This window comes from Gorilla gorilla, chromosome 4 (genome assembly GCF_029281585.2).
Source record: "Gorilla gorilla gorilla isolate KB3781 chromosome 4, NHGRI_mGorGor1-v2.1_pri, whole genome shotgun sequence".
Lineage (NCBI taxonomy): Eukaryota > Metazoa > Chordata > Mammalia > Primates > Hominidae > Gorilla > Gorilla gorilla.
The window spans coordinates 149,507,818-149,532,887 of record NC_073228.2 but is presented as its reverse complement, the minus strand read 5'-3'; the positions used below and the strand labels follow the sequence as shown (position 1 = coordinate 149,532,887).

Here is a 25,070-nt window from a genome sequence, read left to right as displayed (position 1 = left end):
CCCTTATCTTTTGTCACTACAATAAGAGGTTTTAAATATCTTAAATTGGTCACGTATAAGCCATTCTCTAATGATTGCATCAGTTCTGAATTGGTGTGCTATAAATAAACACAAAAACTGGGATAAATTTCATTAGCAAGTAAACATAATACATATCACAGTACAACACATAAATTTCCTTCTGTGCTTGTCAAGCAAGGACTCGAGAAATGCTTGTCTCTGCAAGCGGCACCAAGACTCATAAATTGCTTCACAGAATGAGGAAATATTCAGTAAACACAGACAATTAATAACCATGTTCTCCAGGGACTAAATGGAACTACTACACATTCCCAAAAAGCTAAGGAAAAGTGCTTGTCCTTCTATTGTCCTTGAGCGCTGTGCCACAGGGTACTATGAATGAGTGAGATGGGCTCAGTTTGGTGGGGAAAAGATGCATATAAACTCAAAACTCACCATTTTGTGTGTATGTACAGTTGTTATTGTTATATTTTACCTGTCTGGAATAGATGCCTCACTTTTCTGAAAAAGAACACTCCCAGTCTTCCTTTGGTGAAGCTAGTCTTTCCCATTGTAGCTCTGTATGGCTTGGGTGGAGTTGTTGATTTACCCTTCCTGCTTCAGAGGTGGAAGCTGACCCATATCTTGAGAATCAGAAAATTCACTTTTCTTGGTCACAGTGATTGTTTCAAGGGTGGGAAAATAATCCAAGACAGACAAATAAGACTCACATCTGGACCTTCTATTGGAACAATTAGGAAAGAAATCTCTTTTTGCAGACCTGCAGCTGGAGTGTTCTCTAAGTAGAAACCAACCATTTAGAATTAAGTCAACATAAAGAAGAGAAATACCTGGAGAGGAAGGAGCCAGCTGTGAAGACACAGTTTGAGCATCTTGATCCAGTTATGTCTGAAGACTCTATCTCCAAATTTTTGTTAACATAAGAGAATAAATAGTACTTTCTTTCTTTCTTTTTTTAAAAAAAACAAGTTTGCTATTTTTTTCTTAAGGCAGTTTGAATTGGTTTCTATTACTTACAAAAAAAGTTTCTCATTAATATGACTATGATATAAAAAGTGCCATAATAGTCATATGAACAAAAAGTCCTGGCATCCAGGATGGAGAGACTAAGGAGTGCCATTTGAATTGAGCTTTGAAAGATGTATAGAATTTTGCAAGTGGAGTAAGTAGGGAAAGCCACTTCAGAGAAGAACAGCATGTACAAAAAGAATCAACATTTCAGGGAATATGAGAAATTTGGGGTGACCAGGACATAGTGTTATGGTGGGGAGTGATAAGAGGAATGGCTGGAGAGATGGCCTAGAGCCCAATTATACATTGTACATCATGCTAGGCATTATATACCATGCTAGGGAACATACGCATAAGAGTAATGTGAGCCATAGGAGAAATGATGTGATTAGATGTGAGTGTTAAATTACTGACTATGGTGGCAGAATGGGGAATGGGTTGAAGTATGGAGACGTGTAAGCAGAAAAGTTGACTTAGAGGCTATGGCATTGAGTAAAGTCAGTAAATATATGGCATAATTGCTGTCTTTTCCCAATCCTGGATCTAAAGCAGACTGCTAATTGACCACCCCCCTTTCCAATTTAGCATTCTCAGCACAGTGTTCCAGACAGCGATTGCCAATGATTTGTCAGTTCTGCTGCTCACATTGAAATCTACCTGCTCTTCCAGACCATTCAGTAAGTAGTTGATATGGATGCCGTAATGGGACTGAAACTCTCTTGTGTTGACTCTTGCTTTAGATTCTTAGGTTGTATTGTAGAGTTAAAACTCTTCTTTTTTCAACTTGTAGAAGTAAATAGGTGAGTGTTTGCTGAGCAGAAAAAAAATATTTTGGGTGAAATCTCAGTTTCTAAGAGAGACTGCAACTTTCCTTCTTCTCTCAATGCAAGCAGCAGCCCTAATCCAGCAAACAAAACAAAGTTGATGGACTCCATGGGGGCCAGTGTCTAGCTCAAGCTACTTTTAATGGGACAGGAAGCATGTGCATTTCCTTGAGGTCACAGCTTTAAATCTGACCTGTGGCCATAAGAACCAGCTTCTGACAGCTCCTTGGCAGCTGCTGTGAAATGAGATGGATCTCAGGACCATTCCTTGTAGCAGGAGTCCACTTCAGCAAAGCCGTGCTGGAGTTACTGCTGGAGAGGCAGTGCTACACTGAAAGGAAAAGGTATAAATGGAGACAGAGCTACTCTATGCACCTGTCAAAGTGGTTTTGCCAGAGCCACCTTGAAGCCCATTGGGTTAAAGCCTACAGTGAGAGCTTTCACTGGAGAAAAGACAATGTTGGGCAGTGGGGGGTGGGGTGCATTCCTTTGCTGGCTCAAAGAGTTAGATTAAAAAAGCAGGAGCTTTAGAGTTAAGAGAAGTGGCCCACCCCACAGATAGCAGAGAAGAGCTGTGTTCCTCAGATCTGTCAGATAAAGGATCTTTAGAGTCATATACAATTTGCATTTCAATTCAAGAAGAGAAATTCCTCATTTGGAGGGCAACAGGAGCCAGGAAGAAAGAAACCTAGTTCTTGGGTGCTAAGGTTCTGATGGCCTTCTTCGTTCTGCTTCTTAGTATAGTCTTGTTCTTGCTTGCTCAAATGGAAAGGAGAAAGCACAATTATTTTTTAGAATCCAAGGTTTTACAACAAATAAAAGTAGATCTAAAGCAGAGAAAAATTGAGGATTTCAAATTTCAAAAGCCTGTCAGTATCTGTTTTCAAAAATTCAGAGAAGAAAACCTGGATACAATAATGTATATAAAAAGAATTACCATGTACCAAGGAACAACAATTTACCAGCACTTCCTCTATATGACTTATTTACATTCTTCAATATTTCCTTCATTTTACAAATGAAGTAGTAGAGTTTACAGAAGTAACTTACTCAGCTTACACATCTAGCAAATGATGAGGCCTGGATTTAATGACACATCTATCTAATTTCTAGACCATTATTGTTTCATTCTACCTTGATGTATTCTGGTATGGAAAATGCCTTGAGGAACAGATGTCCCTAGCCAGGATAAAATAGAATGACCTAAAAATCTCTAAAAATAATGATAATGGGCGCAGTGCTGAGCACATTATAGGAATCTCTTCAATTAGTCCTCGGAATAACACTATGCGTTGGGTTCTGTTACTTGCCAATTTTACAAATGAGGAAATTTAGAGATGCTGGTTAACTGGCCCAAGGTCTCCCAGACATTCAGTGATGAAGTCGGGGTTAGGATTCAGATCTACCTTGCTTTCAAGACCCATCCTCCTAATCACTAATGCTGGTGTGGCACATATTAATAAAGACTTATTAATGGAGACACGTCAGATTATTTTAGGGGGTGTATAAATAAATACTTTTTAAAAGTAGTTGTTTCACTACCAAATTCACTACTTCTCTTTTAAATTCTGCGTGAATGTCCACAGCCAGTATAAGTCCCTTCCTCCGTGAAGCTTCCCTCTGAATTCCTGCTGCCTTACTGCTTGTACCACAAAACTGGGCTTTTTACATGAATATCTGGTGGTAATATGCAGTTACTGTTTCTCTTCAATTGTGACCAGAGATGGCAAATATGTCTCAAATCATGTTCTAACTCTGAAAGATGGATAGCAACTACTGAAGTGCTATGCTGGAAAGGAATTTGAGGTTGCACGTGAGCTTGGTAGGAAAGGACACCATGATCAATAGTAATGTCTGTTTTGGGGCAGGTGAGGTGAGAAGAGGCCTGTGTGCTGCACATTTGTCATTCTTGCATCTTGGTTCTCTAGCTAGAAGGTAACTCTTTGAGAAAATGATCCATGGCTTCTTCATACATTGCACTTCCCTCAGCATGTCACATATCTATAGATTTACTGATTCTCTCATTTCTTTTGAAGACCATTTCTGAAATTCCATGAGAATCAGAAGCCATTCAGTGAGTCTTCTGTGAATAATAATAATTTAGAAAACATAAAAAGGAATGAGAAGCCATTATATTTTCACTGTCGATTACAGGTGTAGAATCTGTACTTCTGGTTTGAAGACTGTCTTGGTCTGTCTTCTGTTGCTTATCACGGAATACCTGAAACTGGGTAATTTATAAAGAAAGGGAAATTTATTTCTTAAGTTATGGAGGCTGAGAAGTCAAAGGGTGAGGGGCCGCATCTCGTAAGAGCCTTTTTGCTGGTGGTGACTCTCTGTAGAGTCCCAAGGTGGCTCAGAGAATTACAGACAATGGGGCTGAGCCTGTTCACATGCTAGCTCAGATTTCTCTTCTTTTTCTCATAAAGCCACCAATTCCCCTCCTATGTCAACCCATTAATCCATTAACCCATTAATCTATGAGTGAATTAATCCATTAATGAGGACAAAGCCCTCATGATCCAATTGCCTCTTCACAGCCCTACCTCTCAATACTGCCACATTGAGGTTGAAGTTTCAACATGAGTTTTGAAGGGGGCATTCAAACTATAGCAAAGACAAAATAGCTGCTTACCAAAGAGCATTGCCCTTTTCTTTCTCCCTACACTGTAATCCAGCAAGTACTGAACAGGAGACTTAAGGATGTGGGAGAGAAGCCAAGAAATGGAATGGATCAGTAAAGCAATGCATTTGGCCAAAATGAGCTTCCACAATAACATTTGGGAGACAGTTTTTCTCTTATGCGAATCCAGTCTTAGTCAATCATTTTGCTCCTTTGATCTCATGTCTCTCTGGTTTTCTCTATGATTTCATTACTTGTTGCCAAAGAACGGATGGCTGATAGCTAGGAATAGTTGGCCCATGTCTCTGCTTGAGATTTCACCAGCATCATGTTAGGGTGAAAAACAGCAGCTGTCAAGATCTGTTCACAGTGGGCTATTGATCTAGACAAGTGCCTGCATTGGACCCAGAGATATGAAATTATAGCTGGGGAAAAATGATTTGGAAACAGAATCCTGTATATTCATCTAGCTTAGGCATTTCTTGACAAAACTATGTAGTAAGCAGAGTGCCAATTCAGGCTCTGCTCATCTCTCCTTTGGCTGTGCTCTGTTTATTCTTTACACTGTTCTGAGATGTTTATTATCTCCAGGGCAGGGCCCTCTTTTCTTGAGAAAATATAATCTATTTTTTTATATTATTTCCTCAATTCTAACTCACCCAGCAGCATCCTGGGTCACATTCTTGCAGAACCTTTTCTCTTAGCTTGTTGACTACATGCTGTTTAGAATAACTTATTCTCAGGCGGCTAATGTATTTTCCCTTCTAAATGGCACTTGCAAGCATAACATGGTTTTTTTTGTTTTTTTTTTTTTAAATGGCTTGTTTGTTTTTAACGTCCTGGAATCATGTCCACGGTGTGAATCCCAGGCATTGTGACAGGCCAGTGGAGGAAGTACCTTTGGTTTAGAGGTTTTCACTGAATCATACAGTGACAGGGTCCATTCTTCTATTTGAATACTTCCAGGCAGTGGATCTCAACCAGCATCCCTAGCAGAAGTGAGCTGTCAGATGATTAATAATAATGTGTGAACTGATTTTTGCTGTAACTGAGGCTTCATGTGGGTAAAGTCACATCTGTTCTAATTTATAGTTAAGTGGGTCATGCAATGCTGCACAGAGTTGAGTAAGACTTGGCGCAAATAAAAGATACATAGCATACCATTAAGCTGGTGCCAAAAGAGACCGTATGCTTACTGAAACGTAAGGAAAAGCAGGCCTTGTATACATATATGAAAGTCAAAGTTAAGGCAGACAATGCTTTTACTCAAACATTTGTTGGAAATCACTATTCTAGAGTGTTTTGTACCTTTTTCTATTTCCAGAAACTAGCTTGATGCCTGACATAAGGAAGGCATTCAAGAACAGTTTTGTAACCTAAGCAGTAAGATTGAGGCTAGCACCTGCTATTTTACCTCATATGCCCCAATGTAAGGCAATCTTGAATTAGGTGATGCTGCACTTTCTCCAAAAAGAATAAGATTTTTAAAACAAAGTTTTGGTTCAATTGAACATATATACTTCTAAGTCTGTAGACGAAATACTATAGTTGCCAATCTACAAATAGTGTTTATTTAGTTCATTACACATACATACTTCAAGAGGTAATATATTAATTTAGAAATACTGCTTTTTCCCAGTTTTATATTTTTTGAGACAATTTTATTCAAACTCTTCAGATGCATTTTTGATATCTTCTTTCGTATAGTGCTTTTGACACTGTTCTCCCTTCTCCTGTTCCTATTTCTTCTGAAGATTCATGTTGTTCAAAGGAAATGTAGGCTGTTGCCCAAAGATATTTCACAGTTGACAGTATAACACTAAATTATGCATGCAGAACCCCATTGGCACCAATAGGCCTGATGCTTGTTCTGGCGTCCATTAATTCTTTATTTCAAGAGTCCTTTTGGTGGCTTAGAAAGCACTGCTGTTACTGCTGGAGCCATTGAGTGAGTGCATTTTTTCTCAGTCTTCCCTGTCAGTAATAGAATATAGGAATAAGCTGTCTCCTTGAATTTACTTTTGGGCTTTATTCTGCCTAGAGGGTTAGGAGGAGAAGCCAGGAGCTGATGTAGGAGGATCAGAACAGGAAAGAAAGACACAGTAGTGTGGTCCTGCCTTGGGCTGGATTGTGACAATTTGGAGCATTGAGCTAGAAAGGGCTGTGGAGATGATGGAATTCAACACCTTCATAATTTAGAAAAGAAACACAAAAAGATTAGGGAAGGCATGTTTCCCAGGATGTCTCTTCTGTTGACTCCAAAGGCCATACTCTTAACCACTGTGCTGTCCTCCAGAGAAACCTGTGATTCCTGACCTTGCTCATCCTTCACTATGAATCCTTAGGCAAAAGACAGCCTCTATGAACCTGAGTTTCCCATTACCTTCAAAATGGAGTAATCCTCATGGCGATTTTATAAGCAGAGGTGAAAATGATAAAGTGCTCAATCCCTTTGACACTGTAGCTCAATATATGGTAGCCACTGTTACTATTATTAATATTAGAGTTGTGATGATTATTATTTTGCATTGTAGGTCTTTTTCTAGGCATCAAGTACTCTCCTGCTACCCTTTTCTATCCCTTCCCACATAGACTCACCATATTTCAATACTAAATATACAATTCAAAAAAATTGTAATTATTCAATTACAGTGTTAAATGAAGTTGTATTACGCTATTCATAACAGTAAAAATGTAGTTTTCCTTTTCTTTGAATTGCTCTCTCTGGAAAAATCAATAGTGCATTTACATGAGGCTGGGTGGCCAGAGGCCACATTCTGAGGTCCATATCTCCCTCCACAAAGCTTAAGGGTAAGTACAAGTGATGGAAGCAATTCAAAGAAGGAAACAGGGAAGGCATGCCAGTGAGTCCCTTTCCCACCACGCCTTCCCCACATCCCATTCTAAGCTAGGAGAGTCCTTTACTTCTTGACTCCTACCAGCCTACAGTTTTGAATATTCCAACTTTCCAGCTGCTAGGTCCATGTCTGCTTTTGATAATCAACTTAGCTAACATTTGTTGAACACCTACTGTGTGTAGAGCACTGTGATAGTTTTTGTGGAGTCTGCCTTAAAATGGAATTATAGTCTGATATGGTGAAATAAATGTACACATAGGGTATAAAAGGGGAAAATGGGGACAAGGAAGTTTCTAATTGTGAACTAAAGTGAAAAGGAACCAGCTGCCAAGTTCCAGATGGAATCAATGAGATAATGGTGCTGGACTTGCTTCTGCCCCAGTGCCTGGGCTGTTTGGTGAGTAGTCTCTGTGATCTAGAGAATAACAGTATGTTATTACCAGCTGGAGAGTGAGATGGGCACCAGCTTGCTGACCTTGAAGTCTGTGCCATAGCCCTATCACTTTGCGTGTGATCTGACCCTTCCCTAACTCTAGCCTCCTCTTAGGTCAGACTCTCCTTTGCTCCCTCTGCTGTAGGTTCATTTTCCCAGTGTGCTGAGCTCTTTCTGCCTTGAGTTCTCATGCATCTGCCTCGAACTTCCCATCTTCCCAATTTCAGCTTAAATGCCACATCTTCATGGAGGCTTTTCTGAAACACAGTACCTAAAGTACCCTCTTTCCAGTTACTCTGTGTCCCACTACTCTGTTTTATTTTTTCTTAGCCCTTACTCTGTAACTATCTAGCTTATTTATTGATTTATATGTTGTGTTAGTTTGCATTGTGATGAAGGAATGCCTGAGACTGGGTAATTTATATGGAAAATAGGTTTATTTTGGCTCATGGTTCTGCAGACTGTGTAGGAATCATGGCAGCAGCATCGGCTCTGCTTCTGATGAGGTCTTAGGAAGCTTTCAGTCATGACGGAAGGCAAAGGAGGAGCTGACATATCCCGTGGTGAGAAAGGGAGCTAGAGAGAGAGAGTGAGAGAGAGGTCCCAGATTCTTTTAAACAACCAGATCTCATGTGAACTAACTGAGCAAGTACTCACTCATCACCAAGGGGATGGCACTAAGTCATTCATGAGAGATCTGCCCCAGTCATCTAATACTTTCCACTAGGCCCCACCTCCAAAACTGGGAATCACATTTCAGCATGAGATTTGGAGGGACACACATCCAGATCCTATCACATGTTGCATCTCAATGGAAATGCATGCTCCATTAAGTGCAGAACTGAGTATGAATTTCAGGAGGGGTCTAGGGCTGGGTCTATGCAGGGAATGGATCTTGGTGGGGTACAAGGCTACTCTTTGACCACATTTTCTGCCTTATGGTTTTGCTTTCATTCTTCTTCCTTTAACATTTTTTCCTTCATAGTCCTAACACTTGTCACATTAACATCTTATAATAAAAGGAGATGATTTTAGAGCATGGCCATTGGCTTATCTTTTTTGCAGAGACATGTTTTGTTCACTATTGTAGGCTCAGTGCCTAACACATTGCCAGGCACACAAGAGGTACTCAATATGTTAACTGAATTGTCTGTAGCACACTGACTGTGGGATTTGGTAAGTTATATGACATCTATGAGCATGTTATTTATATGACTCGTAGAATATGGGATGAGATGGGGGAATAATGATACCTCTACTATTGAGATTTTGAGAGGATGCAGAAAGATAATGACTGTGGAATGCTTAACCCATCATAGTTACTAGCATAGAGAATTCATGAGCAAAAATTAGTCTTTTTGAGTCTTTGTCTCCCTTTTGGAGAAGTAACCTTGGATACCTGTCCCTGAGGCAGAGTTAACATTTGAGGAGTCCAGAGTTTGTGCCTGATGTATTCGTTAGCACTTAAGGGCTCATTTCACTTTCTTTCTTTCTTTTTTTTGAGATGGAGTCTTGCTCCGTTGCCCAGGCTGGAGTGCAGTCGTGCGATCTTGGCTCACTGCAACCTCTGTCTCCCGGGTTCAAGCGATTCTCTTGCCTCAACCTCCCGAGTAGCTAGGACCACAGGTGCGTGCCACCACGCCCGGCTAATTGTTTGTATTTTAAGTGAAGACAGGCTTTCTCCATGTTAGCCAGGATGGTCTCGAACTCCTGACCTCGTGATCTGCCTGCCTCAGCCTCCCAAAGTGCTGGGATTACAGGCATGAGCCACGATCCTCATTTCACTTTCAGCTAATGTATCCTTGATGAGGCCAGCAGGTAGAGTCATCCAGTAATTTTCACATCTGAGCATGCCTATTTATTTTTTTGAAAACTTTTCTTCTCACGTTGATTTTCTATTTTAACAAAATTCACAATTGGATCCATTTTAAGGGAAAGAATAGTGTAATTATGTACCAGAATCCTTAAACTAACACTAAATCCTTGCATGCATGCTGAGAATTCTATTGAATCAGCTATTATTATTATTATTATTATTATTATTATTATTATTATTATTGTCTGTTTGACCTCTTTCCTTCCAGCAAGTCCAGCAATAAAATTTTGAATAGCAAAATAAAAAATGAATACTTTCTTATTTCTACAAATTATAATTAAACTAATATTTATGAAGTAATGAGCATGTTCCAGGCACTGTACTAGATGCTTTTGTCTATGTGTTCTAATTAATCTTCCAAATAAACATGTAAGATAGGCTAAGGAGACTAAGAACAGAGAGTCTGTGTCATTCTATTTATATATTTATTTTTTATCATACTTTAAGTTCTAGGGTACATGTGCACAATGTGCAGGTTTGTTACTTATGTATACATGTACCATGTTGGTGTGCTGCACCCATTAACTTGTCATTTACATTAGGTATATCTCCTAATGCTATCCCTCCCCCCTCTCCCCACCCCATGACAGGCCCTGGTGTGTGATGTTCCCCTTCCTGTGTCCAAGTGTTCTCATTGTTCAATTTCCACCTATGAATGAGAACATGTGGTGTTTGGTTTTTTGTCCTTGCGATAGTTTGCTGAGAATGATGGCTTCCAGCTTCATCCATGTCCCTACAAAGGACAGGAACTCATGAATTTTTATGGCTGCATAGTATTCCATGGTGTATATGTGCCACATTTTCTGAATCCAGTCTATTATTGATGGACATTTGGGTTGGTTCCAAGTCTTTGCTGCTGTGAATAGTGCCGCAATGAACATACGTGTGCGTGGGTCTTTATAGTAACATGATTTATAATCCTTGGGGTATATACCCAGTAATGGGATGGCTGGGTCAAATGATATTTCTAGTTCTAGATCCTTGAGGAATCGCCACACTGTCTTCCACAATGATTGAGCTAGTTTACAGTCCGACCAACAGTGTAAAAGCATTCCTATTTTTCCACATCCTCTCCAGTACCTGTTGTTTCCTGACTTTTTAATGATCGCCATTCTAACTGGTGTGAGATATTATCTCACTGTGGTTTTGATGTGCATTTCTCTGACGGCCAGTGATGATGAGCGTTTTTTCATGTGTCTTTTTGCTGCATAAATGTCTTCTTTTGAGAAGTGTCTGTTCATCTCCTTTGCCCACTTTTTGATGGGGTTGTTTTTTTCTCATAAATTTGTTTGTGTTCTTTGTAGATTCTGGATATTAGCCTTTTGTCAGATGAGTAGATTGCAAAATTCTCCCATTCTGTAGGTTGCCTGTTCACTCTGATGGTAGTTTTCTTTTGCTGTGCAGAAGCTCTTTAATTTAATTAGATCCCATTTATCAATTTTGGCTTTTGTTGCCATTGCTTTTGGTGTTTTAGACATGAAGTCCTTGGCCATGCCTATGTCCTGAATGGTATTGCCTAGGTTTTCTTCTAGGGTTTGTATGGTTTTAGATCTAACATTTAAGTCTTTAATGCATCTTGAATTAATTTTTGTATAAGGTGTAAGGAAGGGATCCAGCATCAGCTTTCTACATATGGCTCGCCAGTTTTCCCAGCACCATTTATTAAATAGGGAATCCTTTCCCCATTTCTTGTTTGTGTCAGGTTTGTCAAAGGTCAGATGGTTGTAGATGTGTGGTATTATTTATGAGGGCTATATTCTGTTCCATTGGTCTATATCTCTGTTTTGGTACCAGTACCATGCTGTTTTGGTTACTGTAGCCTTGTAGTATAGTTTGAAGTCAGGTAGCATGATGCCTCCTGTTCTTTTGGCTTAGAATTGTCTTGGCAATGCGGGCTCTTTTTTGCTTCCACATGAACTTTAAAGTAGTTTTCTCCAATTCTGTGGAGAAAGTCATTTGTAGCTTGATGGGGATGGCATTGAATCTATAAATTACCTTGGGCAGTATGGCCATTTTCACAATATTGATTCTTCCTATCCATGAGCATGGAATATTCTTCCATTTGTTTGTATCCTCTTTTATTTCATTGAGCAGTGGTTTGTAGTTCTCCTTGAAGAGGTCCTTCACATCCCTTGTAAGTTGGATTCCTAGGTATTTTATTCTCTTTGAAGCAATTGTGAATGGGAGTTCACTCATGATTTGGCTCTCTGTTTGTCTGTTATTGGTGTATAAGAATGCTTGTGGTTTTTGCACATTGATTTTGTATCATGAGACTTTGCTAAAGTTGCCTATCAGCTTAAGGAGATTTTGGGCTGAGACGATGGGGTTTTCTACATATACAATCATGTCATCTGCAAACAGGCACAATTTGACTTCCTCTTTTCCTAAGTGAATACCCTTTATTTCCTTCTCCTGCCTGATTGCCCTGGCCAGAACTTCCAACACTATGTTGAATAGGAGTGGTGAGAGAGGGCATCCCTGTCTTGTGCCAGTTTTCAAAGGGAATGCTTCCAGTTTTTGCCCATTCAGTATGATATTGGCTGTGGGTTTGTCATAAATAGCTCTTATTATTTTGAGGTACATCCCATCAATACCTAATTTATTGAGAGTTTTTAGCCTGAAGGGTTGTTGAATTTTGTCAAAGGCCTTTTCTGCATCTATTGAGATAATCATATGGTTTTTGTCTTTGTTTCTGCTTATATGCTGGATTACATTTATTGATTTGCGTATGTTGAACCAGTCTTGCATCCCAGGGCTGAAGCCCAGTTGATCGTGGTGGATAAGCTTTTTGATGTGCTGCTGGATTTGGTTTGCCAGTATTTTATTGAGGATTTTTGCATCAATGTTCATCAGGGATATTGGTCTAAAATTCTCTTTTTTTGTTGTGTCTCTTCCAGGTTTTGTTATCAGGATGATGCTGGCCCCATAAAATGAGTTAGGGAAGATTCCCTGTTTTTCTATTGATTGTAATATTTTCAGAAGGAATGGTACCAGCTACTCCTTGTACATCTGGTAGAATTCGGCTGTGATTCCATCTATCCTGGACTTTTTTTTGGCTGGTAAGCTATCAATTATTGCCTCAATTTCGGAGCCTGTTATTGGTCTATTCAGGGATTTGAGTTCTTCCTGGTTTAGTCTTGGGAGGGTGTATGTGTCCAGGAATTTATCCATTTCTTCTAGATTTTCTGGTTTATTTGCATAGAGGTGTTTATAGTATTCTCTGATGGTAGTTTGTATTTCTGTGGGATCAGTGGTGATATCCCCTTTATCATTTTTTATTGCATCTGTTTGATTCTTTTCTCTTTTCTTCTTTATTAGTCTTGCTAGCGGTCTATCAATTTTATTGATCTTCAGAAATCCTGGATTCAGTGATTTCTTGAAGGGTTCTTTATGTCTCTATCTGCTTCACTTCTGCTCTGATCTTAGTTATTTCTTGCCTTCTGCTAGCTTTTGAATGTGTTTGCTCTTGCTTCTCTAATTCTTTTAATTGCGATGTTAAGGTGTCAATTTTAGATCTTTCCTGCTTTCTCTTGTGGGCATTTAATGCTATAAATTTCCCTCTACACACTGCTTTGATGTGTCCCAGAGATTCTGGTATGTTGTGTCTTTGTTCTCGTTGGTTTCAAAGAACATCTTTATTTCTGCCCTCACTTCGTTATGTACCCAGTGGTCATTCAGGAGCAGGTTGTTCAGTTTTCATGTAGTTGAGTGGTTTTGAGTGAGTTTGTTAATCCTGAGTTCTAGTTTGATTGCACTGTGGTCTGAGAGAAAGTTTGTTATAATTTCTGTTCTTTTACATTTGCTGAGGAGTGCTTTACTTCCAACTATGTGGTCAATTTTGGAATAATTGCGACGTGGTGCTGAGAAGAATGTATATTCTGTTGATTTGGGGTGGAGAGTTCTGTAGATGTCTATTAGGTCCACTGGTGCAGAGCTGAGTTCAATTCCTGGATATCCTTGTTAATTTTCTGTCTCATTGATCTGTCTAATATTGACAGTGGGGTGTTAAAGTCTCCCATTATTATTGTGTGGGAGTCTAAGTCTCTTTGTAGGTCTCTAAGGACTTGCTTTATAAATCTGGGTGCTCCTGTATTGGGTGCATATATATTTAGGATAGTTAGCTCTTCTTGTTGAATTGATCCCTTTACCATTAAGTAATGGCCTTCTTTGTCCTTTTGATCTTTGTTGGTTTAAAGTCTGTTTTATCAGAGACTAGGATTGCAACCCCTGCCTTTTTTTGTTTTCCATTTGCTTGGTAGATCTTCTTCCATCCCTTTATTTTGAGCCTATGTGTGTCTCTGCATGTGAGATGGGTTTCCTGAATACAGCACACTGATGGGTCTTGACTCTTTATCCAATTTGCCAGTCTGTGTCTTTTAATTGGAGCATTCAGCCCATTTACGTTTAATGTTAATATCGTTATGTGTGAATTTGATCCTGTCATTATGATGATAGCTGGTTATTTTGCCTGTCAGTTGATGCAGTTTCTTTCTAGCATCGATGGTCTTTACAGTTTGGCATGTTTTTGCAGTGGCTGGTACTGGTTGTTCCTTTCCATGTTTAGTGCTTCCTCCAGGAGCTCTTGTAGGGCAGGCCTGGTGGTGACAAAATCTCTCAGCATTTGCTTGTCTGTAAAGGATTTTATTTCTCCTTCACTTATGAAGCTTAGTTTGGCTGGATATGAAATTCTGGGTTGAAAATTCTTTTCTTTTAGAATGTCGAATATTGCCCCCCACTGTCTTCTGTCTTGAAGAGTTTCTGCTGAGAGATCTGCTGTTAGTCTGATGGGCTTCCCTTTGTGAGTAACCCGACCTTTCTCTCTGGCTGCCCTTAACATATTTTACTTCATTTATTTTTTATTTTTTATTTTTATTTTTTATTATTATATTTTAAGTTTTAGGGTACATGTGCACATTGTGCAGGTTAGTTACATATGTATACATGTGCCATGCTGGTGTGCTGCACCCACTAACTCGTCATCTAGCATTAGGTATATCTCCCAATGCTATCCCTCCCCCCTCCCCCCACCCCACAACAGTCCCCAGAGTGTGATGTTCCCCTTCCTGTGTCCGTGTGATCTCATTGTTTAATTCCCACCTATGAGTGAGAATATGCGGTGTTTGGTTTTTTGTTCTTGCGATAGTTTACTGAGAATGATGGTTTCCAATTTCATCCATGTCCCTACAAAGGACATGAACTCATTATTGTTTATGGCTGCATAGTATTCCATGGTGTATATGTGCCACATTTTCTTAATCCAGTCTATCATTGTTGGACATTTGGGTTGATTCCAAGTCTTTGCTATTGTGAATAATGCCACAGTAAACATACATGTGCATGTGTCTTTATAGCAGCATGATTTATAGTCCTTTGGGTATATACCCAGTAATGGGATGGCTGGGTCAAATGGTATTTCTAGTTCGATCCCTGAGGAATTGCCACACTGACTTCCACAATGGTTGAACTAGTTTACAGTCCCACCAACAGTGTAAAAGTGTTCCTATTTCTCCACATCCTCTCCAGCACCTGTTGTTTCCTGACTTTTTAATGATTGCCATTCTAACTGGTGTGAGATGGTATCTCATTGTGGTTTTGATTTGCATTTCTCTCATGGCCAGTGATGGTGAGCATTTTTTCATGTGTCTTTTGGCTGCATAAATGTCTTCTTTTGAGAAGTGTCTGTTCATGTCCTTTGCCCACTTTTTGATGGGGTTGTCTGTTTTTTCCTTGTAAATTTGTTTGAGTTCATTGTAGATTCTGGATATTAGCCCTTTGTCAGATGAGTAGGTTGCGAAAATTTTCTCCCATTCTGTAGGTTGCCTGTTCACTCTGATGGTAGTTTCTTTTGCTGTGCAGAAGCTCTTTAATTTAATTAGATCCCATTTGTCAATTTTGGCTTTTGTTGCCATTGCTTTTGGTGTTTTAGACATGAAGTCCTTACCCATGCCTATGTCCTGAATGGTAATGCCTAGGTTTTCTTCTAGGGTTTTTATGGTTTTAGGTCTAACGTTTAAGTCTTTAATCCATCTTGAATTGATTTTTGTATAAGGTGTAAGGAAGGGATCCAGTTTCAGCTTTCTACATATGGCTAGCCAGTTTTCCCAGCACCATTTATTAAATAGGGAATCCTTTCCCCATTGCTTGTTTTTCTCAGGTTTGTCAAAGATGAGATAGTTGTAGGTATGCGGCGTTATTTCTGAGGGCTCTGTTCTGTTCCATTGATCTATATCTCTGTTTTGGTACCAGTACCATGCTGTTTTGGTTACTGTAGCCTTGTAGTATAGTTTGAAGTCAGGTAGTGTGATGCCTCCAGCTTTGTTCTTTTGGCTTAGGATTGACTTGGCAATGCAGGCTCTTTTTTGGTTCCATATGAACTTTAAAGTAGTTTTTTCCAATTCTGTGAAGAAAGTCATTGGTAGCTTGATGGGGATGGCATTGAATCTGTAAATTACCTTGGGCAGTATGGCCATTTTCACGATATTGATTCTTCCTACCCGTGAGCATGAAATATTCTTCCATTTGTTTGTATCCTCTTTTATTTCCTTGAGCAGTGGTTTGTAGTTCTCCTTGAAGAGGTCCTTCACATCCCTTGTAAGTTGGATTCCTAGGTATTTTATTCTCTTTGAAGCAATTGTGAATGGGAGTTCACTCATGATTTGGCTCTCTGTTTGTCTGTTGTTGGTGTATAAGAATGCTTGTGATTTTTGCACATTGATTTTGTATCCTGAGACTTTGCTGAAGTTGCTTATCAGCTTAAGGAGATTTTGGGCTGAGACAATGGGGTTTTCTAGATATACAATCATGTCATCTGCAAACAGAGACAATTTGACTTCCTCTTTTCCTAATTGAATACCCTTTATTTCCTTCTCCTGCCTAATTGCCCTGGCCAGAACTTCCAACACTATGTTGAATAGGAGTGGTGAGAGAGGGCATCCCTGTCTTGTGCCAGTTTTCAAAGGGAATGCTTCCAGTTTTTGCCCATTCAGTATGATATTGGCTGTGGGTTTGTCATAAATAGCTCTTATTATTTTGAAATATGTCCCATCAATACCTAATTTATTGAGAGTTTTTAGCCTGAAGGGTTGTTGAATTTTGTCAAAGGCCTTTTCTGCATCTATTGAGATAATCATATGGTTTTCGTCTTTGTTTCTGCTTATATGCTGGATTACATTTATTGATTTGCGTATATTGAACCAGCCTTGCATCCCAGGGATGAAGCCCACTTGATCATGGTGAGTAAGCTTTTTGATGTGCTGCTGGATTTGGTTTGCCAGTATTTTATTGAGGATTTTTGCATCAATGTTCATCAAGGATATTGGTCTAAAATTCTCTTTTTTTGTTGTGTCTCTGCCAGGCTTTGGTATCAGGATGATGCTGGCCTCATAAAATGAGTTAGGGAGGATTCCCTCTTTTTCTATTGATTGGAATAGTTTCAGAAGGAATGGTACCATTTCCTCCTTGTACCTCTGGAAGAATTCCGCTGTGAATCCATCTGGTCCTGGACTCTTTTTGGTTGGTAAGCTATTGATTATTGCCACAATTTCAGAGCCTGTTATTGGTCTATTCAGAGATTCAACTTCTTCCTGGTTTAGTCTTGGGAGAGCGTATGCGTTGAGGAATTTGTCCATTTCTTCTAGATTTTCTAGTTTATTTGAGTAGAGGTGTATCAATTTTGTTGATCCTTTCAAAAAACCAGCTCCTGAATTCATTGATTTTTTGAAGGGTTTTTTGTGTCTCTATTTCCTTCAGTTCTGCTCTGATTTTAGTTATTTCTTGCCTTCTGCTAGCTTTTGAATGTGTTTGCTCTTGCTTTTCTAGTTCTTTTAATTGTGATGTTATGGTGTCAATTTTGGATCTTTCCTGCTTTCTCTTGTGGGCATTTAGTGCTATAAATTTCCCTCTACACACTGCTTTGAATGTGTCCCAGAGATTCTGGTATGTTGTGTCTTTGTTCTCATTGGTTTCAAAGAACGTCTTTATTTCTGCCTTCATTTCGTTATGTACCCAGTAGTCATTCAGGAGCAGGTTGTTCAGTTTCCATGTAGTTGAGCAGTTTTAAGTGAGATTCTTAATCCTGAGTTCTAGTTTGATTGCACTGTGGTCTCAGAGATAGTTTGTTATAATTTCTGTTCTTTTACATTTGCTGAGGAGAGCTTTACTTCCAACTATGTGGTCAATTTTGGAATAGGTGTGGTGTGGTGCTGGAAGAAATGTATATTCTGTTGATTTGGGGGTGGAGAGTTCTGTAGATGTCTATTAGGTCCGCTTGGTGCAGAGCTGAGTTCAATTCCTGTGTATCCTTGTTGACTTTCTGTCTCGTTGATCTGTCTAATATTGACAGTGGGGTGTTAAAGTCTCCCATTATTAATGTGTGGGAGTCTAAGTCTCTTTGTAGGTCACTCAGGACTTGCTTTATAAATCTGGGTGCTCCTGTATTGGGTCCATAAATATTTAGAATAGTTAGCTCTTCTTGTTGAATTGATCCCTTTACCATTATGTAATGGCCTTCTTTGTCTCTTTTGATCTTTGTTGGTTTAAAGTCTGTTTTATCAGAGACTAGGATTGCAACTGCTGCCTTTTTTTGTTTTCCAGTTGCTTGGTAGATCTTCCTCCATCCTTTTATTTTGAGCCTATGTGTGTCTCTGCATGTGAGATGGGTTTCCTGAATACAGCACACTGTTGGGTCTTGACTCTTTATCCAGTTTGCCAGTCTGTGTCTTTTAATTGGAGCATTTAGTCCATTTACATTTAAAGTTAATAGTGTTATGTGTGAATTTGATCCTGTCATTATGATGTTAGCTGGTTATTTTGCTCGTTAGTTGATGCAGTTTCTTCCTAGTCTCGATGGTCTTTACATTTTGGCATGATTTTACAGCGGCTGGTATCGGTTGTTCCTTTCCATGTTTAGCACTTCCTTCAGGAGCTCTTTTAGGGCAGGCCTGGTGGTGACAAAATCCCTCAGCATTTGCTTGTCTGTAAAGTATTTTATTTCTCCTTCACTTATGAAGCTTAGTTTGGCTGGATATGAAATTCTGGGTTGAAAATTCTTGTCTTTAAGAATGTTGAATATTGGCCCCCACTCTCTTCTGGCTTGTAGGGTTTCTGCCGAGAGATCCGCTGTTAGTCTGATGGGCTTCCCTTTGAGGGTAACCCGACCTTTTTCTCTGGCTGCCCTTAACATTTTTTCCTTCATTTCAACTTTGGTGAATCTGACAATTATGTGTGTTGGAGTTGCTCTTCTCGAGGAGTATCTTTGTGGCGTTCTCTGTATTTCCTGAATCTGAACGTTGGCCTGCCTTGCTAGATTGGGGAAGTTCTCCTGGATAATATCCTGCAGAGTGTTTTCCAACTTGGTTCCATTCTCCCCATCACTTTCAGGTACACCAATGAGACGTAGATTTGGTCTTTTCACATAGTCCCATATTTCTTGGAGGCTTTGCTCATTTCTTTTTATTCTTTTTTCTCTAAACTTTCCTTCTCACTTCATTTCATTCATTTCATCTTCCATCGCTGATACCCTTTCTTCCAGTTGATCACATCAGCTCCTGAGGCTTCTGCATTCTTCACGTAGTTCTCGAGCCTTGGTTTTCAGCTCCATCAGCTCCTTTAAGCACTTCTCTGTATTGATTATTCTAGTTATACATTCTTCTAAATTTTTTTCAAAGTTTTCAACTTCTTTGTCTTTGGTTTGAATGTCCTCCCGTAGCTCAGAGTAATTTGATCGTCTGAAGCCTTCTGCTCTCAGCTCGTCAAAGTCATTCTCCATCCAGCTTTGTTCCGTTGCTGGTGAGGAGCTGCATTCCTTTGGAGGAGGAGAGGTGCTCTGATTTTTAGATTTCCAGTTTTTCTGTTCTGTTTTTTCCCCATCTTTGTGGTTTTATCTACTTTTGGTCTTTGATGATGGTGATGTACAGATGGGTTTTTGGTGTGGATGTCCTTTCTGTTTGTTAGTTTTCCTTCTAACAGACAGGACCCTCAGCTGCAGTTCTGTTGGAGTACCCTGCAGTGTGAGGTGTTAGTGTGCCCCTGCTGGAGGGTGCCTCCCAGTTAGTCTGCTCAGGGGTCAGGGGTCAGGGACCCACTTGAGGAGGCAGTCTTCCCGTTCTCAGATCTCCAGCTGCATACTGGGAGAACCACTGCTCTCTTCAAAGCTGTCAGACAGGGACATTTAAGTCTGCAGAGGTTACTGCTGTCTTTTTGTTTGTCTGTGCCCTGCCCCCAGAGGTGGAGCCTACAGAGGCAGGCAGGCCTCCTTGAGCTGTGGTGGGCTCAGCCGAGTTCGAGCTTCCCAGCTGCTTTGTTTACCTGAGCAAGCCTGGGCAATGGTGGGCGCCCCTCCCCCAGCCTCGCTGCCGCCTTGCAGTTTGATCTCAGACTGCTGTGCTAGCAATCAGCCAGACTCCATGGGGTAGGACCTTCCGAGCCAGGTGGGGGATATAATCTCGTGGTGCGCTGTTTTTTAAGCCCGTTGGAAAAGCACAGTATTCGGGTGGGAGTGACCTGTTTTTCCCGATTTTCCAGGTGCCGTCTGTCACCCCTTTCTTTGATTAGGAAAGGGAACTCCCTGACCCCTTGAGCTTCCCGAGTGAGGCAATGCCTCGCCCTGCTTCGGCTCGTGCATGGTGCACGTACCTACTGACCTGCGCCCACTGTCTGGCACTCCCTAGTGAGATGAACCCGGTACCTCAGATGGAAATGCAGAAATCACCTGTCTTCTGCATTGCTCAGGCTGGGAGCTGTAGACCGGAGCTGTTCCTATTCGGCCATCTTGGCTTCTCCCCCTCCTTCATTTCAACTTTGGTGAATCTGACAGTTATGTGTCTTGGAGTCGCTCTTCTCAAGGAGTATCTTTGTGGTGTTCTCTATTTCCTGAATTTGAATGTTGGCCTGCCTTGCTAGGTTGTGGAAGTTCTGGATAATATCCTGCAGAGTGTTTTCCAACTTGGTTCCATTTTCCCTGTCACTTTCAGGTATGCCAATCAGACATAGATTTGGTCTTTTCACATAGTCCCATATTTCTTGGAGGCTTTGTTCGTTTCCTTTTATTCTTTTTTTCTAAACTTCTCTTCTTGCTTCATTTCATTCATTTGATCTTCAATCCCTGATACCCTTTCTTCCAGTTGATTGATTCTGCTACTGAAGCTTGTGCATTCGTCACGTAGTTCTCATGCCATGGTTTTCAGCTCCATCAGGTCTTTTAAGGACTTCTCTACACTGGTTATTTTGGTTAGCCATCTGTCTAAACTTTTTTCATGGTTTTTAGCTTCTTTGCGATGGTTTCAAACTTCCTCCTTTAGCTCGTAGAAGTTTGGTCTTCTGAAGCCTTCTTCTCTCAACTCGTCAAAGTCATTCTCCATCCAGCTTTGTTCCTTTGCTGGCGAGGAGCTGCGTTCCTTTGGAGGGGGAGAGGCGTCTGATTTTTAGAATTTTCAGCTTTTCGGCTCTGTTTTTTCCCCATCTTTGTGGTTTTATCTACCTTGGTCTTTGATGATGGTGACGTGCAGATGGGGTTTTGGTGTGGATGTCCTTTCTGTTTGTTAGTTTTCCTTTTAACAGTCAGGACCCTCAGCTGCAGATCTGTTGGAGTTTGTGAAGGTCCACTCCAGACCCTGTTTGCCTGGGTATCAGCAGCAGAGGCTGCAGAACAGCGAATATTGCTGAACAACAAATGTTGCTGCCTGATCATTCCTCTGGAAGCTTCATCTCGGAGGGGTACCTGGCCATGTGAGCTGTCAGTCTGCCCCTACTGGGTGGTGCCTCCCATTTAGGCTACTCGGGGATCAGGGACCCACTTGAGGAGGCAGTCTGACTGTTCTCAGATCTCAGACTCCGTGCTGGGAGAACCACTACTCTATTCAAAGCTGTCAGACGGGGACATTTAAGTCTGCAGAGGTTTCTGCTGTCTTTTGTTCGGCTATGCCCTGTCCCCAGAGGTGGACTCTACAGAGGAAGGCAGGCCTCCTTGACCTGCAGTGGGCTCCACCCAGTTCGAGCTTCCAGGCCGCTTTGTTTACCTACTCAAGCCTCAGCAATGGCAGGCACCTCTCCCCCAGCCTCACTGCCATCTTGCAGTTTGATCTCAGACTGCTGTGCTAGTAATGAATGAGGCTCCGTGGGCGTGGGACCCTCTGAGCCAGGCACGGGATATCATCTCCTGGTGTGCCGTTTGCTAATACCATTGGAAAAGCACAGCATTAGAGTGAGAGTGACCCGATTTTCCAGGTGCCATCTGTCACAGCTTCCCTTGGCTAGGAAAGCGAATTCCCTGACCCCTTGTGCTTCCCAGGTGAGGTGATGCCTCGCCCTGCTTTGGCTCACGCTCGGTGGGCCACACCCATTGTCCTGCACCCACTGTCCTGCACCCACTGTCTGACAAGCCCCAGTGAGATGAACCCAGTACCTCATTTGGAAATGCAGAAATTACCCATCTTCTGCGTCGCTCATGCTGGGAGCTGTAGACTGAAGCTGTTCCTATTCAGCCATCTTGGAACCAAGTCTTTGTCATTTTCATGAGGTATCACAGAAAATAAGTTAAAACTAAGACATGATAGATTTCAGTTTCTAGGTTTTTTTTCCTGTGAAGAGCCTCTATAAGAATATAAGTAAAATTACTTTTTTTTCTGTTTGCTTGTTGTTATATTGTGTGAAAATGACTGAATAGATTTTAACCAAATTAAAAAAATATATTTGAGTCTATATATATATATATATATATATATATATATATATGCACGATTCAATATGCTCAAAATTCACCTTAGCAGTATTCTGCTTCTGGTGATGCCAAACCAGATTGTCTCTGACCAAAACTCTGGATGAGAACAACTAAACAGGTGGAATGATACATTTAAAAATTCTGGATGAAGGAAACAGAAAGCCATGAAGAAAGAGAGGATCGGGCAAAGATCTGAGGGAGCAGAGAATCCCATAGAGGTGATCCTGGCATTCAGTGCTACTCATCTCCTGATGATTGTTGATTTCAAAAGTAGTAGCTCAGGGACTGAGAAGCTGAATTTAGCATTAAGAATCCTCATCAGGCAGAATGGCGAAAATAGAATTCAGGGCATGCTAAGGAAGAGGGTCCTTAGTAAAACTTTAAAGTTTCATTTCAGATCTTAGGAGTGACGGTGAATTAAAAATAGATTAGTTCTTGGAGAAATTCAAGTCCAACTTTGAATGATCTCACTCTGTGATTGGATCAATATAATTTGAAACATTGCAGGAAGATAACATCCTTCAGTGTCTCAGATATTTTCTACATTTCTCATGTATAATATATAATACTCAATAAAATATTTCCTCCATAGAAGATTTGACCCAAACAACAAGAAACAAACAAGAGATAAAAACAGACAATAAAACAAGCAAGAGATAAAAACAGACAATAAAACAAGCAAGAGATAAAAACAGACAGTGAAAACCACCCCACAGCAGATCCAGATATTAGTGTTAAAACAATTGCAATTAATACGTTCAAGGAATTAAGAGACAGGATGTAGAAGTTTGATGGAAAATTGGAAACTATGAAAAAATCTAAATACAAAATTTGGAGCCTTGAAATGCAATCACTGAAATAAAGAATTAAATGGACAGTTTAAACAGCTTAGATGCAGCTGATAAGTGAATTAGTAAACTGAAGGACAGAAGAGAACAACCAGACTCAAGTGTGGAGAAAGAAAAGGATGGAAAATAGAGAAGAGAGTACAGATGCTCCTTGACTTATCATGAGGTTATGTCTTGATAACCTCATCATAAGTTAAAAATATCATAAATTAAAAATGCGTTTAATACACCTCACCTATTAAACATCATAGCTTAGACTGGTCTACCTTAAATGTGTTTAGAACACTTAACATTAGCTTACAGCTGGGCAAAATTATCTAACACAGAGCCTATTTTATAATAAAGTATTAAATATGTAATGTAATTTATTGAATACTGTCATCTCTCTATATCTGTAGGGGATTGGTTCCAGACCCCGCCCCTTCACTGCAAGGCTACCAAGATTTGTGGATGCTCAAGTCCCTTATATAAAATGGCATAGTATTTGCATATAACCTACACACATTTTCCCTCATGCTAGTCATCTCTAGCTTACTTATAATAGCTAATACTACAGGAATAGTTGTTATACTGTATTGTTTTTATTTGTATTATTTTTTATTTTTGCCTTCTCTTTTATTGCTTCTTTCTGAAATATTTTTGATCTGTGATTGATTGAATGCAAAAATATGGAAACCTATGGATTTGGAGGCCTGATTGTACTGCATGAAAAGTGAAAAACAAAATGGTTTTATAGGTACTCAAAGTATGGTTTCTACTGCATGAAAATTGAAAAACAAAATGGTTTTATAGGTACTCAAAGTATGGTTTCTACTGCATGGTTATCACTCTCACAGCATCATAAAGTGGAAAAATCATAAATTGAACCATTGTTAAGTTGGGGACTATCTGTATAAAAGACAAAACACGATGAAAGGTTTAAAATGTATATGTATATTATGTATTTATATGTATATTATGTTATATATATATTTATATATGTATATTATTATTTATATCTATAAGGGGTGGCTCAGAGAAAGAGTAAAGGATATTGCAGAAGTATTTTAAAATGTAATAATCAAGTATTTTTCTAAATTGTCAAAAAATCTTAATCTATTAATTTACAGAGAGCCTTAAACCCCAGGGAGGATAATGCAAAAAAGACCGCCTAAACTCATCTAAATAAAACTGAGGTAAACCAGGAGCTGAGAAGAAATCTTAATAGCAGAGAGAAAAAAATTACTTTCATGAACCAACAATAAAACTGACAACTGACTTTTTAACAAAAAATGAAAACTCAATCCTTATAATCTCCTTCCCTCACCAAAGATAACTATTAACTTGAAGATAAAGTTTTGTTATTTTATTATTTATTATTTTTATTATTTATTATTTAAAAACATTTTTGTCTTATATGCATGGACCTGCTAACCAAATGCAGTACTGTTTGCGTCCTTTCAAAAATTATTTAGTGTTTAACTCTATAAATGACACTGTAGTCCACTTTAAAAACTTCCAGCATTTTATTTACGGATGTATTCATGTTGATATGCACAGTGTTAGTTCATTCTTGGACATGTCTCCTTAGCGTATATGTGTGAGTTTCAGAAGGAACTCTTTTGTTTAGTGACTTACTGAACTAAAAGGTATACACATCTTCTTTACTACAATAAATTCTTAAAAAATATATACATCTTCAACTTTACTAGTTATACTCATTCCTTACCAAAATGGGCAGTGAAGCAATGTCTGTCTTCCCTAGTCGTGTATAAAAATCTCCATTTCTCAGATTGCTGGCAAGATGGCCAAATAGGAACAGCTCTGGTCTGCAGCTCCCGGTGAGACTGCCGCACAAGCTGGGTGATTTCTGCATTTCCAA

At 39.7% G+C, this 25,070-nt stretch overlaps 1 protein-coding gene across 2 annotated transcripts in view; it reads left to right on the top strand.

Moving 5' to 3' along the window:
• PRELID2 (PRELI domain containing 2) overlaps positions 1 to 25,070 on the top strand; it is a 336,098-nt gene that overhangs the window by 168,850 nt on the left and 142,178 nt on the right. For both annotated transcript variants that reach the window (XR_008679908.2, XR_010133959.1), the window contains one exon: positions 12,544 to 12,705. The gene's annotated coding sequence lies outside the window, so the exon portion shown is untranslated. The remainder of the gene's footprint in view (positions 1 to 12,543; positions 12,706 to 25,070) is intronic.